The 15,145-nt window shown below is 41.9% G+C and overlaps 1 long non-coding RNA gene across 1 annotated transcript; it reads right to left on the bottom strand.

Moving 5' to 3' along the window:
- Window positions 1-4,266: 4,266 nt before the first annotated feature.
- LOC146172880 (uncharacterized) lies at window positions 4,267-12,693 on the bottom strand. Its single transcript, XR_014702301.1, has 3 exons — window positions 12,561-12,693; window positions 10,679-10,742; window positions 4,267-4,486 (listed from the first exon to the last, which is right to left on the bottom strand). It is a non-coding gene; the product is annotated as an uncharacterized LOC146172880 (long non-coding RNA).
- Between the last annotated feature and the right edge of the window lie 2,452 nt (window positions 12,694-15,145).

Below are 15,145 nucleotides of genomic sequence, written 5' to 3'. Positions count from 1 at the left end.
AGCGATTTTGATAAATTTTATTTAAATTAGGTTTTGCGGAAAGAAAAGAGCGTTATATTTTTGAATGGATGCCGCGGAATTGTGGGCACATACACTTAAGCAGGCCAAGACCATGTTTTCATATTTATTTTTGCATATTGTACATTGACTTGAGAGAAAAAAAGATGCGACAGGCTATTTTAAGGTGAAAACCTTAAAACCTTGTGCCAGAGAATGAAAATTTCCTCGTTTTGTCGGAAACCTCGTAAAATCGGCTTTCTTAACATTGATGTTTATTATATTGTTACGTGGTGGCATGACAAGCGATGGAACACGGCAACACAACAAAAAGAAAACGACGTGATGACATGACGATGAAATATGCTTTAATGGCCAGCGGGCCTGGCGCGAGCGCTCCGCCCCGCACCACTGTCCGCTTCGTCATCTTCGTAGCATTACCCGGGGCCACCGAGCGATTGTCCCGATCGATTGCTAGAAATCCAATGCATGACGTGACGATGAAGACAGACACAGGTTTGGGACATGAAACGCTGGACACCACAATGGATGCCACAATGCGAAGATGGGAAGAATGCTTGCACCGGAGCATCAAGTCTAATCTTCACCGTTTGCCGAAGGCCAAGGCTCATGGACACGACGAACGGCTTGGGCGGGAGTGGTGTCTTCGCTGGAGTGGTCGTGAGGTCGCTTCGTCGTGGGGTCGGTAGGGTCGATAGGGTCGGCTTTGGGATCTTCCTGGTCGTCGTGTGTTGTGGTCAGGGCTGAGGACGAGGCTGGGGACAGCGGCTGGTCGGGTCTCAGCAAAAAGGGCTGGGGCAGAGCTGGGTGGCGATCTCCACGGGCTTTCGGCAGATGGACCCGGCGTACAGTTGGCTTTGAAGGTGCAAAACGAGAATGGGGATGAACCAAATGTTACGTGATGGCATGACAAGCGACGTAACACGGCAACACAACAGAAACAGAACGACGTGATGACATGACGATAAAATATGCTTTAGTGGCCAGCGGGCCGGGCGCGAGCACTCCGCCCAGCGCCACTGTCCGCTTCGTCATCTTCGTAGCAATATATAATATGCTAAACGGAAGACGTTTTCTTCGAATACTTAACCTGTTTTAAAAGCATTATTAAGTGATCATCAGCAGACATTTATATGAAAACAAAGGGTTCCTTAGGATGAATATGTTTACGGAAAAAAACCAGCAGTCATGTAGCGCTCACTTATCAGTGCGAAAGGGAACACAAATGATTGTTTTCAATACAGCTGCTGATTATAAAAGATAATTTAGTGCCTAAAGAATATTGACAGAAATTCAGTTTCGATCAAGAAGCAAGACAACCACCTGCTACTAGTAAATCGAAGCTCACGGCCTGCACCTTATTGCAAGCAGTGCTAGGCCAATTTAGACAAGGTAGAAGAGGATGCTGTGCCGCCATGCTTTTTTTTTCTTACTTTATTGATTTCCATTTGGCACAGTGGAGGAGGCCTGGATATAAGCTGCTAAGCATGAGAGGCCTTCGGCATCCTTTGCACCTACCAGCACAAAGCATCACAACATACGAATATATATGGGAACACTTCTGCATGCAGGTATAACACAGATGCATCGAAGTATCAGACGAACGGACGCTACGAGGCCTAGGAAAACAATAGCCCAGAGATATGCAAAGGAAAATACGTATTACGAGTTACAACATACTACGCAATCACTTTGAAGCATACGAACTCAATAAAATAAAATTTTGAGCCGTTTCATAAGTAATAATCTCGGCTAATTGTTTTCAAGCGCATTTGTTTACGGCAGTTTGTCATGTGTCTTTTAAAGTCCCTCATTTCGGAGCGGTGTGTGCTCTATGTGGGTACATTTTGACATACATTGGTGATGTGATGTTAAAACGGCTACCACGAGTGAACCGATGTCGCTATAGTCGTTTCGAAAGCAGACGAGAGTGGTGTTGAAGAACTCATGATTGCGCTTGCAATTTTGGACAGGAATGTTGCCCTTGTGAAATCTAACGACACTATTCGATTTCAGGCCGGCCTCGACTGCCATGATCACCTTTTGTGACAAATGGAAGATGAAGGGCTCTCGACATTTGTAAAGTGTGCTTAACCCATGAGCTTGCTTTCTTCGCAGAAGATAATAGTTGCCAACTAGGTTTTGGATGTCAGTGGGTAATTGACTACTCTAAAGTTGTGTTCAACAGCTTGAACAGATAGCTTCTCACTTAAAGCTGCCATACGTCCTTCTCATTTATGATGCAAAAGATTGGCACCACCTTTTTATGTGCGTTCGCTGAGAAAAGTATGATGAGGCTGTTTCTTGCTTAATTTTTGGTGGCTTTGACAAGCTTATCTAACTTCAGGACATTATAGAGAAAGACAGCTGCTGATTTCACTTCGTTAGCTTTTGTCTTTATGGGTGTCATGCTCACAGAAGCGGGCCTCCTTGAACATCACAGATGAAATAACCACGGATCTTCCTTCATTATCGCTTTGCAGTGGAAAGAGTTAATTTTCCTTCAAATGCATGACAACCCTGCTCAACGTCACATCGATACTGGTCGTTCCTTGTTTGAGCGGTTTACATTAGGTTCACGCAATTTAGGAGGCACCCATCATAGTTTCCGGGATCATATCTTGCTTGAGGTTTTCCCCTTCAGTGACAGAAGTGCTGTTGCACTGTAAGGGGTTACGGACCATACTTGAGACTTTTCCAAGATGCAGGCTTTTTTGTGAGAAATGTAAACGCTTCCAAGCACCATGACTGTTATACGTGTAATAACTTCTGCACTTGCCTTATAATGCAAGTACACATGTATGTATGCATACATGTATTGTTTTGCTTTTATTTATGGGGTTTAAAGTCCCAAAGCGATTCAGGCTATGAGAGACAACGCAGTGGAGGTCTCCGGAAATTTTTACAATGTACAGGGACTTGAATATTTGGGGGCTGGAATTTAAAAAATTCCTATGCAAAATCTACTGCCCCATTCGAGCTGAAATAATGTTCACAAAGTAGCAAAATATCGTCTACGTTATCTGATAAGTGATTCAACATCGGTACTTGCCTAGATTTTCCGAAATCGAGAAAAAACTGCTCTCGGCGGCGTGCACAATTTTCGCAGAAGAGAGTAGAAAAGCTATTTTGACATGATGCGTCATCTGTCGGGCAGCGAGGCAAGCGCGCCAACGGCCGGGACGGAGCTTGTCTCACTGCTCGACAGATGACGTATCATGTCAAAATAGCTTTTCGACTCTCTTCTGCGAAAATTGTGCACGCCGCCGAGAGCAGTTTTTTCTCGATTTCGGAAAATCTAGGCAAGTACCGATGTTGAATCAATTATCTGATAACGTAGACGATATTTTGCTACTTTGTGAACATTATTTCAGCTCGAATGGGGCAGTAGATTTTGCATAGGAATTTTTTAAATTCCAGCCCTCAAATATTCAAGACCCTGTATGTACGAATGTATGTACGTAAGTACGTATGCATGTATATGCAGCTTTGCCTCCAGCAGAGTGAGACAGCTGAAATGGCACCGTGGGGAAAAGCTGCAGTGTGTACAAAACGGTAATTAGGACAGGGCTGCAGTGCTTGGAAAGGTTCTGAGTGCCTGTCAAGTTACGGCCGCTTAAATACAACAGAAGCCAATGTTTTGCAACCTCTTCTTCACCGCGGTGGCTCAGGAGTTGGAACTCTCGACTGTTTTTCCTAAGGAAGGGAATTTGTCCCAGCAAATTCGGCCACTTTTCGGGAGAGAAGCAATGCACTGGTGTGTTGTGCGTTGTCGGTGTGCGTTAAAGTACGTCAGGTTGTCGAATGTTCCGGAGGCCTTCGCTACGCTGATCTTTCTAGCTTGAGTCGCTTCGTGCTGTTAGAATCCTACAAACCTTAGCCTTCTAATCTGTGGTGAATCTGTATATTCGATCTTTCTTTCCATACATGTATGTACTTCAATGAAGTATATTTCATGATTTGACAGCTTAGGTTAAATACAACAAAGAGTCCTTCCTCCCCAGTGGCAACCAGTTTACACGTTAAATGAGTGGTTTGTTCGCCCAATGCAGCACCTCCATGACCGTGCTCAACCGTTTGAACGCAGATAAGTGCAATTAAAATAAATAGCAAAGAGGCCTATGCTTTAGTGCAAAGCATAAACATTGTCAGCGTAAAATGACGGAAGGCTGTCACGCCTGTATGTGTCGCTCCCCATTGGCTTAAGGCTGTGAATATACTACGCCCAAAGGGGAAGAGAAACGCACAAAACTACTAGCCAATTTATTGCCTGCTTGAGCTTTGTTGCGGCGACCAGTAGCAAGCTTGTTCAACAGGTGGGTCAAGTGAAAATATGTCGGTAGTAGCTGTAAACTCCTTCAGGCAGTGGCTTTCCATAACGGGCGCAGAAATGTCCCATCTTTGAATAAGGGTTTGCCACGCACTCGCACCCCCAAGGGCACCCAGACGGTCGAGTCAACGGCCGGCACTGAAAATGAAATATCAGTGTTTCAGTATGCGTGATGAACTAACCTAAAATACACATGTATTGCTTGCTGTATATATAAAAAAATAAATGGTTCAGTATACTGCGCAAGAGTGAAATAAGTGCTCGGTTTTGAACCCGTAACGAATCCTCACCAATTATCCAATTACGTAGCAATGCAGAAGAGTCTACAGTCAGGAGAGTAGATGTAGATTTCTGGCTATCAGTTTGTATTCTACCACTCTTCGTAGAGAGCTAACAGGAAGGTAATTAACATGGATACTCGTAAGCTCGATTGTGATACGTTATTCTACTCAGTTTGAAATACATTCTTAGCATAGCATATCATTACACGGAGCTCTGGTGTTTCTGATTTAAACCCCGGATAACGACCAACTTGTCCATCTATCCATCTACCTTCTTTTGAAAGACTTGTTGCAGGACGAGGGGGGGGGGGGGGGGGGGAAGGGGGGATGTTCTACCTAATGCTTCGTGACGTCGGCAGTACCGGAATGATGGAGGAACGCAAATATTATCTAATTCATAAGAATGGGGATACAAAGGACTTGGAAAGAATACCCGAGTAACCTGCGATTCGCTCATGACATTACCTTGCTAAGTAACACAGGGGATGAATTACAAATAATGATTGGTGGAATAGAAAGGAAAAGCAGAAACGTAGGCCAAAAGATTAATATGCAGATATGCAGAAGACCAAGGTAACGTTCAACGGCCTAGGGAAGGAACAATAGTTTACAATAGGTAGCAAAACACTGGAAATGGTAGGCGAATATGCATGCTTTGGACAGGTAGTAACCACAGATCCGGACCATGAAAGAGAAATGACCAAGAGAATAAGGTTAGGATGGACGCATTTGGCAAGCACTCGCAGATTATAACTAGCAGCTTACCGATGTCGCTGAAGAGGAAAGGATAACAGTTGCGTCTTACCTGTACTCACCTATGGGGCTGAAACTTGGAGGCTAACGAAAAGGGTTCTACTTAAGCTGAGGACAACGCAGAGAGCTGTGGAACGCAATATGGTAGGTGTAAGGTTAAGAGATAGGAAGCGTGCAGAGTGAATAACTCGAGTTAATATCAAGAAGAAATGTGCATGGGTAGGGCATGTAGTGCGAAGAGAGAATAGCCGAGGATGGCGAATAGTAACAAATTGGATTTCAAGGGAAGGAAAGCGTAGCTGGGAGAGGCAGAAAGTGGGATGGGCGGTGAGATTAAGAAGTTCGCAGGGGTGAAGGGGTGAAGGGATGAAAGGGATGCAGCCTGCACATGAGCCTGTTGGTTGGCGAAATATGGGAAGGCCTTAGCCCTGCAAGGGGGATAATCCGGCTGGTGATGATGAATTTTGTTCCACAGAAAGTTTATTTTTCTTCAGAACAAAGAGCTAAAGGCTGTGAAGTTAATAGATTAGTTGAAATTGATGCCAAAAACTTCTTTATTTATAGCATACAGCAACCTTGCCTGTGAAAACATGGCTGCAGAAAAAGGGCATGTTTTTCCTTGGGCGTCAACTGTTTACTGTCTAGTAAAAACCCGAGATATATCAACACATGTTCCTAGATGGCTTGGACGCGATGTTCTACTGGAATATTTTATAAACAACGTTGAAAAAAGACTTGCTATTGACACTGAGCGGAAGCGCGCACGTAACAACCTAAAGCGATGCGTAATATGACTAAAATCATGTTATGGGCCTTCATAGCATCTAGATGAGTAGGATCGGTGTTAGACACTGTGATCCAGATGCACGATAGGTGTGCTTAGTTTGTTGAAAATATGCGTAAAATTAAATTGATGGAAATCGTGAATCAGCAAATGATGATGCAGAGGGTTTGTCTGATGGGCCAACTTGTGGTTGTGAAAACGTACATTAGGCACAGGGTTTTGCCCATGGGCATGGCAACTACAAACTTTAACTTGCGTATCTGTTCCAATTCATGCAATAAAGGAAAAAAAATATGTTCTGGTTAGCGCACTTTGTTGGCTAACTGCTCCAGACAGGTAGCAGTCCCTAGTTCGAACCTCAGAAGAGTACGACTGTTCGGCAAATCAGCACTTTTTGACGTGTACCGGCTGTTTTTGCTACGACGGTTCAAATATTTTTAATGAAAGATAAACCCGCTTCAGATTTATTTTAGCCCTCACGTTACTCTGGACATCAGGTTTAGAGTCAGAATGCTTTCATGAGTTAATTAGTTACAGAAACAAGTTAACAAACTGCATAGTTTTCCTTCTTCGGGGTGCGTTGTATCTGCATAATTGAAGCATGTCTTTCAAATAGTAAGCCGAGAAACAAGTTCATAAAAATTGGAAGCCGTGTAATAATGCGCCAGACGTTACCCTGATAATAACTTTACTTCGTTACAGAGGGGCAGCGAACGCATCTCACATAGATTGCACCGCCTACAGCGCTTCTCGTCGCACGGTTGGCGTCTTTCGAGTCATAGACAGGTGTGTGGTGGATCGCCAATTGAGTTTCGACTGCGGTCTCATCTCTTTTAGGCCGGATCGCGGGTGCATTGAGTGAACCTATCGACGTGGCTGGAATCGGCGAGGCCACCAACAACGTGCAACAGACAGCCCGCCACGTATCTGCCTGGCACCAGATGGTATCAGCATAGATACGCTAAGCGCTGGGCGGAGCGACCCACATCAGACACGCTATCTTCTGCTCTGTTACGATGAGAAACCGTCTATCACGACGGCATTTTTTCTCCACAAAATAGGCATTACAGTTTTTATGAAATTGTTATTTGGCTATAACAGTTGAAGGACGAGCTCCGCCGCCAAAAATAAAATAAAAATCAACGAGGTATATATATATATATATATATATATATATATATATATATAGCTATATATATATATATATATATATATATAGCTTCACATATGCTATATATATATATATATAGCTATATATATATATATATATATATATATATATATATATATATATATATATATATATATATAGCTTCACATATGCTATATATATATATATATATATATATATAGCATATGTGAAGTAATTAAAGCCTTCTGCCTCTTACAAGGTGACCGCAGTGGCCTCAAATACAGGCCTAGGCTAAAACAATAGGAAAAAAGTTTTTTAACATTCAGATTTACATAAACCCCCGGTGTAGGTTTCACTTGTAGCTGCATGGCTTTTCTTGTGTGGGTATTAGTCTGCAGTTACCTCAGAACTGCAAAGATACCTCATCTTTGGAGATTCTCCTAAAATTGGACCACGAATTTTAATAAATGAAGATTAGGCAGTTCCACAATGCAGACTTTTGAGCTACGTCCAACTCTGCCGTGACGACAGCAATCCCGGTTCCTAATTGGAGAAGTAGTGACCAAAGCAGTCATGAATCTTTAATGCTAATGAGCATAACTTGTCATTTTTTTTAAAACGTCCGAGTTTTTCGTCTGCCTGCAAAAATACCTCTTTTTTTTCTTTGTCTTTGGGTCGACAAGAAAATATGTGAAGTCAAATGTAAGGAAAAAAGTTCTGCACCAGCCAGCTGGTTGTTCTTGAGTTCTTCAGATTTATTTACAGTCCGAAGGTAGCTGTGTGTAAACTAGCGTGCGACCATTGCAAAAAAACTTTTGTGGCTTGCTCGTTAGTACGAGCAGAGCGAAGATGGGAGTCGTTTCTCTGCATTAGTTTCCACTTCACAGCAGCATATCCGTCTGACTCTTGGGGATAATGTAATTGATTCATGTTGCGCCATCGGCGTTGGGGTTTATCATAAAGACAGTACTATATGCTGCCTTTCAACTGTACGTGGATCATGCATTGCTTTTGTGGCTACTCGGCTACTCGGCCTCCTCAGTGTTGAGGTGCACGACACGCGCGCTGCCACCTTCTTTTTCTCCACTTCAAGTTCACCAACAGAGGGAGAGTGAGCGGCTTCGGACAGACATCGGCGAAATCCGTGATTGCGGCTAGTAGTGCTACGCATTAAATGTGCGGCGGGGAAAAATCTGCGAGTTTCACAGCTTGACAAAAGCCCCGTCCTCCCCTCGAGCAGTGACAGGCTATAAGTACATGTAAAAACACACACAGGGATAACAAAACCGAAAACATGTAATTGATGCCGCTCAAGGATTACAAAGGCAGTAATACCACTCAGATTTGTCATTTATGATAACATATGTTGTAACAGAAAATGATGTCGAAATAGCACAAGGTTATCAGAAATGTAAATATTAAAAGTTAAGCCTCAATCTAGTCTTAAAAGCTAGACTTCAAGCTACATTAAATGATTAGTGCCTGTAAGTGACCCATTTGTTTCGTTAAGAAAGCGGTCGCAAACGTGACAATACCGTAAAAGCAAGGTGAAACACTGCGATATATCCCTCAGAATATCAGCATTAACCCTCACTTTAGCAAATTCTGTGCCAGTCACAATCTGCTAACCACATTTGTGCCCGACAATGTTTGGAGTTTAAGTCTTAGCTACATGGAAACAGCGCCTGAAGTGCTGCCGAGGATGTATGTATGTATGTATGTATGTATGTATGTATGTATGTATGTATGTATGTATGTATGTATGTATGTATGTATGTATGTATGTATGTATGTATGTATGTATGTATGTATGTATGTATGTATGTATGTATGTATGTATGTATGTATGTATGTATGTATGCACGTATGCACGTATGCATGTATGCATGCATGCATGCACGTATGCACGTATGTATGTATGTATGTATGTATGTATGTATGTATGTATGTATGTATGTATGTATGTATGTATGTATGTATGTATGTATGTATGTATGTATGTATGTATGTATGTATGTATGTATGTATGTATGTATGTATGTATGTATGTATGTATGTATGTATGTATGTATGTATGTATGTATGTATGTATGTATGTATGTATGTATGTATGTATGTATGTATGTATGTATGTATGTATGTATGTATGTATGTATGTATGTATGTATGTATGCATGCATGCATGCATGCATGTATGCATGTATTAATGGACGGACGGACGGGCGGACGTACGGATGGATGGATGGATGGATGGATGGATGGATGGATGGATGGATGGATGGATGGATGGATGGATGGATGGATGGATGGAATATAGGAGCGTCCCTTTTGAAACGGGGTGGTAGCAGTTGCTATCACGCTCAGTTTTCTCCCTATATCTTAATTATTGATTTAGATTGGGTAACTATACCATCATTCTATTTATTGATTTTTTGTTTCTACATTACTAACATTAGTCACTTTTCTGCTTTTAAGCCACCAATCTTCCAGTCGTTTTTTTGCTAGTTTCCACCGCCGGTTTATTCACCCGGCCACTGATATCTCTAAACCCCAGAGCTTCAGGAACAGTGACTGCGCCTGCATCGACTTCCGGATAGATACCATTACATTCGCGTATAATATGGTCAATTGTTTCACTGGAGTTACCACATACACTAAATGAGTCATCTTCAATTGTTAAATTTCTTTTTGTAGCTGCGTGTTCTAAGGTAAAAGAAGGTTAAGCGCTGCTCTCTTTGCCACCCAGTCGTTCCAGGCTGTCTTAAGAATGGACTAAATAGACGTAAGCTACAAACACGAGCACCAGGCATCATTTACGCGCCGTAAAAACGCTGAAAGTGCTACATCTTGAAGTGGCTAAGTGTTTTACGCATTATGATAAACAGTAAAATTGCGTCACCTTTTGAAGAACAAGCAAGTAGCGTGGGTACGTCGGTTATGCATCGTTACTTATTTACGTTTACTTAATTTCCCCCAAAATTTGGAAAGTCGCACGATAACAAATTATTAACACCGTACGCTTTGTCTGGGACTGTAAATTAAGAGGAATCAGGGGATCTTTTTGCTAATTTAATCAGAATATTGATCACTTTGCGAGTTTGAGGACGGCTGATGCTTTTTCTGTGGTTCCAAATACCAAGGTAACACGGGCTCATATTTGCCTAAATAATTTATTTTTGTATCCTTTAGATGAAATGTGCTGCTTTTAGTTAGGAGGCTTGCCTTTTAATCTCTTTGTCAGTGACTAATTTTAAGTAGTTTGCCAAATATAAATGTGTTTCATAGAGAGTGCGCATATTTGTTTTCCCATTTTCAGATAACTAACTTACTCCGCGTTTTCCGATCATGGATGCAGGAAATATTAATGAATGCACACTTACCCACTTTTCACCACAGCGCCTTATTTGCTTCTGAATATCACGAGGGTACTGCTCAAGCGGTTTCCTAGCATCAAGAATTGACCATAATATGAGTTTGAATGAACATTGTTTAAATAAAAATAATTTATTTTGCCATCAAATATGTAGCACCAACTCGCCCGTTTGGCTATAGTGTTGATCTTAGAGGCTGACATTTGGAAGGCTAAATCCAAGCCGTGTAACTCTCCTCTCGGTTAAAAGTCTCCCTTATTCGCACCGAAATCCAGCAAGCAGATAGCATACGGTCGCCTAAATGTTTCAGTGTCCCGTTTGGGCGACCTATTTGCTATTTTGTTTCTCAGATCTGATTAAAAATTCCATCATCTGCAATATCGGCTGCACAACAACAGCTTTCGTATTATTGATGCTGGTGACGTCATCCATTGGATACCCACGAAAGGATTACATCATTTTAAAACAAGAGACAAATTTGTTCACCAGTGCGAGTAAATCAGTAAATCGTGCAAATGTATTCTGCGCTTACTATTCTAAATCAGTAGAAAAATCATCTTGAAGCCAGCGCCCAAGGATGTGAGCCCACGTCCCCTAAAATTATCACAGCTTTGGTAAAACCATCGTTTTACGGATATGCATCACGTGGTGCAACAAATATCTATTATGGGAAGGCTGCTTGTTAATGGTCGTCAGCATCGCAGACGATGCTAATTTCTAATTAATTGTGATCGAAAAGGTAAACACATCATCCAAGCTTATGATTGATAAATATCGACTGTGGTAAGCCATTTGTGAGCAAAAGTTCAGGGCGAATAAGCAAGCGATTTAACGGATAGAAGCATTGTACAAAACGCATTTATCATTACAGCAGTCTTTATGGGCTTCATGACCGCTGATCCACGAATGTACCGCGCACACTGAACCCTTAATCACGCGCGTAGTGTACGTTGCAGATGGTACGCAACATCGGTTTGCACCATACGTTTCAAACAGTCGTCGCAGGAAACTATTATGGCTGGTCTTACTGAAAGGCTCACATCACCTGTTCGAAGAATATTCGAAAAGTAGTAACATATTGCAATGTATTTGGAACAATATCCAATAAAGATTTATTGATCTGTTAGACTAATATCACCCAGAATGGTACAACAAGAACGGAAGCTTCACAATTCACATAAAAAAAAAGACAAATCTAGCTAGGCGCCACGCCGTGGTCCATTAGCGATGTCGCAAGACAAAATGGCGTGCCACTTGCGACAGGAAAAGGGAGGGGCACTACCATGAAGTTGTACGTTGTGCATGCCGCCACCCACTGTTTCAGTGGCTAGGTAATAGTTATTGCTACGTGATTCTTATGAGCACCATATGAGTGCTGACAACTACAGACTGATCTTCGCGTATAGGGGGGTTAGTAAGTCTTAATGAACTTAGCCAATCCATCAACATAGAAAAAGCAATACATAGCCAATCCCTCCGCAACATATAAAAAGCAATACTACGGCTTCGTTCGACATGCACTTTGTACACAACAGTCGTTTTTCTCCCTTCAAGCCCCCCTCAGTATACACCGAAAAAGCGAAATCATCTACCTGTTCATATATCACGACCTTACCCCCAGCCCTTGCTAAACTACCTTTCATAATCCGGTCGGTATTTCTTTTTTCATATAACCCTTCTATGCTACAGGGCACGCAATCAGAATGTAACCAGAAATTACCCAGAATCGCACGAGATAATGTGGAACAGGGTGACGTGTTTAACATGGTAATGCCCCTGAAATGATCCGCTGTTTGTGAGAATAAGCCGTGCTAAGTCATTCGTGTAACCGTCTGTGCAACCCTGTCTGTAAATAGCACAATGGTGGGCCTACATTCAAGCCATAACTCACCGTGTGCCGGGTGCTTCAATCGTGTAAAGAATTGCAAACACGATGGCAAGAACGAAAATTGGCCGCATATTAGAAACACACTGCTAGCGTCTGCTGAGACCTGCTGCCAGTGTAACGACGTGGAAGCAGCAAACTGAACATACATATGCATTGACGTCAGAGGATATTATAAAGATTTGAAGCCTTAGGCAACTGTACGTCAGCAAGAATGTTCTTAGAATAAATCGTAAATTGATGCGAAAAAAGAGCGTGAGTGTGCAATAAACATCGTGTATGATAACTTTTGACTTTTGATTAATAATTCTCTATGAACTTATAGCAGCATTTCAGTTACCTTTTCGTTAAAATGTCTAGGTCAGGTATTCCCTGAGGCTAACATTACTCGCGAAATTTTAAGCTAATAGTTGCTAGAAAACACAGCGTATGTTTAATAAGAAATCTATATTTTTTCGCAATATTAACTTCCTCCTTCTTCTTGAACAACGCTTAGTGCCTTACTTGATGCCAAACGTGCCAACAACTCTTAAATAAAATCAAAATAATTTGGAAATCTTGGTGGCGATCAATCACTCCTCACTTCAAAACTGTGTCTGAGGTCGCACAGACACACTGCCTACATGTAGGTTTAGAAAGATTTTAAAATAACCAACAAAGATAAAGTTCCTGGAATTAGTTCTAAAGTTAGCTCTGTAATTTAAAGGGACAAATTGCCTGAAACACGCAGTCTATACTGCAGCGGTGCTTTATCGCCATTTCACACTAAATGGCACTTTCTTCTCAGGTGTGCAATTGTCATGGAGCGTCGCTGCTTCTGAAGAACCTCAGAGATGTATCAAAGCTCGGGTGCTGTTATGAATGCGAACAATAGTAGTAGTGCATTGCTGAACTACGACTACTCTGCAGAACGCACATTAATTGCGGCAGCCTGTTTCTCTACATTATAGGCTATGTGCCTTCATGTAAAGGTAATATGTGCTACGCTTTAGCGCGTCAGTACGAATATGTCACAAGCGACGTGTTGTTGTGAGCGCACACAGCATTGATGTCAGCAGTTTCAGAGGCACTTATTGGCAAAGTTTGGCTAAACTTTATCCGACGCAAAGATAAATAGAAAAACACTGTCTTCTCTACCAATCCACAAAAAAAAAAAAACAAAAAAACAGGGCTTAAACGTATGTATAAATTCTCACGGCAGGAGATTATTGCCTAACAAGTTATTTTTTAATTTGTGACCTCTGCCTCACGTTGTTTTTTTTTTTTCATCCACTCGAGTTCAATTTTTAAATGCTTCAATAGTTAGTCTGACTAGGTCAATTAACTAACTGCTCATGCCTATTTCTTAACGTACATAGCCCGATTTTACCGACACTTGCGCCACATCAAAGCCAACGTGATGTTCTCTTCGAGTTGTACTACGGCGGCGGCCGCTTCGGCGCTGTGCAGTGTACACGCGAAAAGCACTCTTGTCATGACTACACACGTTTTTTGTATGAAGGTTAGGTTTCTGGAAGAAATTCATCTGAGAAACGTTATGCGCTCTAAAACCTGCGAAAAAGCAAGGAACCGTGAGCAATACAACAATGGGAATTCTGCCATGCGGACGCAAGGTGAGAGGGCATTTGTCGTGGTCAACCTTCCAATAAGAACAATGAGTCAAACTTTATTATTCATTGAGTTAGGACTCATGCTTGCTTTGGACAACTGGTCAGTGTTTAAATGATAGGCCAATCAATATATTACAGTTTTCATAGCACTTCATTGTTGTGAGGCGTTTTGTAGAGAGAGCTACATTGGCCAATCTCGCCTCTCGCCATTTCGCCGTGCCTGTCCAGTGACTGTCTGGAGAGCGAAGAAAGAAGAAGAAAAGATGAAAAAGGAAAAAAAAAAAGAAGAAAATGAAAAGAAGTAGAAGGAAAAGGAACAGAAGAAGAAGAAGAAGAAAGAGAAAAAGGAGAAAGAGAAGAAGAAGACAGATAACTCTGTAGTTAGTAGAGACAAACGGCAACAGCAAGTTGCTAGGACAGAAGGTTCGTTCGAACGTTGTGACGGCGGCGTGCCCCGGAGTTCGACGTAGAGACGGTGTCATACAACTACAAGTTTTCTACACCCGAATGAGGATGGTCAACGATTAGGGGCAAGGGGTGCTCATACGTCAAATGATTTCGTTATGGCATGAATAAAGCTGAAATAATAGAGTAAACAACTATGTACAAAAGCCATGTCTTTACTTTCAAGCGTAGCTATACTGGTTGCTCCCGCGTAACTCAAGGTTTAACCACAAAGCACAGCTAATTTTTATTCACGAAATTTCAGACACTGTGCTAGTATAATGATCAACACTTAGAACAGCGCAAAACACACGAACACAAAGAGGCATAACACAAAAAATGCTCCCTTCACCTTCTTCTGACACCAGGAAGAGAACCAAAAACAATAAAGACGTCACAACAACTCACACGTGCCACATAAAAAGTTACAGAGCTAAAGAGACGAAAATAAAATAGAAAATAAAAAAGAAGTAAAATAATGCTAGGGGCACTTTGGACCCTTAAAGTGTGAAGCGAAAGCCTTTGGGGCGCGGCGGT

The sequence above is a fragment of the Amblyomma maculatum genome, chromosome 11, assembly GCF_055883805.1.
Source record: "Amblyomma maculatum isolate TAMU_Amacu chromosome 11, ASM5588380v1, whole genome shotgun sequence".
Lineage (NCBI taxonomy): Eukaryota > Metazoa > Arthropoda > Arachnida > Ixodida > Ixodidae > Amblyomma > Amblyomma maculatum.
This window is presented reverse-complemented; position numbering and strand designations above follow the sequence as displayed.